Consider the following 2,500-nt stretch of genomic DNA (forward strand, 5'->3'; position numbering starts at 1 on the left):
AAACCGATATGTGTTTAACATCGAAGCACAGCAGAGTCGTCGCAAACGCGAACGCTTGTGCAACTCTCTGCGCTCATTCAGTTTGCCCGTCAGTGGCAATTCTAACAGGGAACAGGGACTACGTCTCGGTGCGGTGTAAACACGAAGCTCACACCGACGAGGAACAATCGACCTGAACCACGCTAGAAAAGAGAATCTATTCGATCTCTCGCCGCTAAACGCATTCTGGCAAGCCCATACAACGCACAACGCCAATTGCAGAGGACGAATAAAACTTCCTCTGGACTCTCGAGTCACTTAAACCGCACGACACCAACGCATCGAGAACCGTCCGCCGAAAAAGCACTGTCAAACGTCTCAACAGCGACAACGGAGCGCTTCTAATGCTTTACACCAACACCAGAGAAGCTACCAGCAAACTGCTAGAGCTGTGCTGCGTTTGCTCTCGTCTTCTCCATGAACATTCAATTTTTAATGGGACAAGAGTTTAAGTTTTTAAAAAGAGTCCGACTTGTTTGCAAAACGTCCAAGAAACATTTGCAAAGTCACAAAAATCGTAGAAAACGCTAAGTCGGTTAAGAAAACGTATTCGCCTATAAAAATGCTCAGTTACTTAAGAAGATGCATGCTCGGTTAAAATATCGCTAGGCAACTCAAGAAATTCCTCTTTCGATAGTAAAATGGCTCGTGCGGTTAAAAAAAGTGTTCGTTTAATAAAGTGTTCTTTCGCCTAACAAAATAACCCTAACGGTTAAAAAAACTTTTAAAAAGTTCCTCGCTCGGTTTAAAAAATACTCAGCCTTGTTCGATTAAAAAAAAAAGCTTGTGCGGTTAAATTTACAATTGTTCTGTTAAAAAAAAAAAACCTGTAACCCTAACCCTAACCCTAACCCTAACCCTAACCCTAACCCTAACCCTAACCCTAGCCCTAACCCTAACGGTTAAAAAAAACGCTTGTGCGGTTAAAAAAAAAACACTTGTTCAGTTAAAGAAACGGGGTACGGTTAAAAAAACCCTTGTTCGGTTAAAAAAGCACTTGTTCGCTTAAAAAAATAGTTGCTCGGTTAAAAAACCGTCTTACGGTTAAAAAAAACTCTTGTTCGGTTAAAGAAACCGTGGTACGGTTAAAAAAACCCGTTTTCGGTAAAAAAAAAAAAAAAAAAAAAAAGCACTTGTTTGTTTAAAAACACTTGTTCTGTTAAAAAAAAAACACTTGCTCACTGGAAAAAACACTTGTTCTGTTAAAAAAAAAACACTTGCTCACTGGAAAAAACACTTGTTCTGTTAAAAAAAAAACACTTGCTCACTGGAAAAAACACTTGTTCTGTTAAAAAAAAAACACTTGCTCACTGGAAAAAACACTTGTTCTGTTAAAAAAAAAACACTTGCTCACTGGAAAAAACACTTGTTCGGTTTAAGAAACGCTTGTTCGGTAAAAAAAAACTCTTGTCCGGTTAACCCTAACCCTAACGGTTAACAAATACCCCGCCGATTAATGAGTTACGCGGCTGCTTAGGAAGTCCTCGGTCGGTTATGAAAACACCCAACCGCTTAACCCTTTCATGCACCAATTATTTTTCTGTAACTAACATAACTCATAAAAAAACATCTACAAAATGACAGTGGAACTATGAAATGTTAAATTAGACTTTTTCTACAGCCTTTTTCAACTCTCATTTATAAAACAATATTGTTTTCAATCGGTTAGAATGCACCATTTGAATTGGGGAAGCTTAGCTTGATTTATTGTTATACAACAACCCAGCACATGAAATGGTTAAAGAAATACCCACCTGCCTAAGTATCCTTAAAAAAAAGTATCCTTAAAAAAAAATAAAACCCTCTGTCTCTTGAACATAAATGCAAAAATCATTTAAAAAAGCAAATTCATTTTCAAAAACGTTTAAAAAGTGTAAACCACTTATTAAAAGAAGACTTTACAAAATACTTCACTGCTATTTAAAAAATACTACACATCTATTTCAGAAATTCCATACCACACTACAAAATGAATTTCAAAAACATTTGTTTGTTTGCAAGACAGAAGTTTTCATTACAGAAGACGCTGAATCCATTTTAAAAAGATGCACAGTGAAAAATGCCTACTTTTTATTTTTTTCAAAGGCTCGGTCACTTTCAAAAACTGCAGTCCCTTTTAGAAAAAAAAGAAGTCTTTAATTAAGAAGCAAAAGGTCTCTTTAAAAAAGAAATACAAGTTTTCATTTTAAGAATGGTAGATGTGACTTAACCAACAATTTTAAGTCACATTTAAAGAAACACATTAAGTCGCTTTAAAATATATAATAAGTCACATTCAAGAAGCTTCATATCACTTTAAAAGGGCTTAAGCCACTTTAAAAGTCTCTTAAATGTCTAGCTCACTCACTCACTCACTCACTCACTCACTCACTCACTCACTCACTGCATGATCAAAGTCTTTTAAAAAGACTATTCATGTTTGAAAAGTGCTATTTCACTTTTGCTATTTCCAAATAAATAA

The sequence above is a fragment of the Hydra viridissima genome, unplaced genomic scaffold (assembly GCF_058129835.1).
Source record: "Hydra viridissima isolate aposymbiotic clone 2 unplaced genomic scaffold, HvirCarnegie_v1 scaffold_14, whole genome shotgun sequence".
Lineage (NCBI taxonomy): Eukaryota > Metazoa > Cnidaria > Hydrozoa > Anthoathecata > Hydridae > Hydra > Hydra viridissima.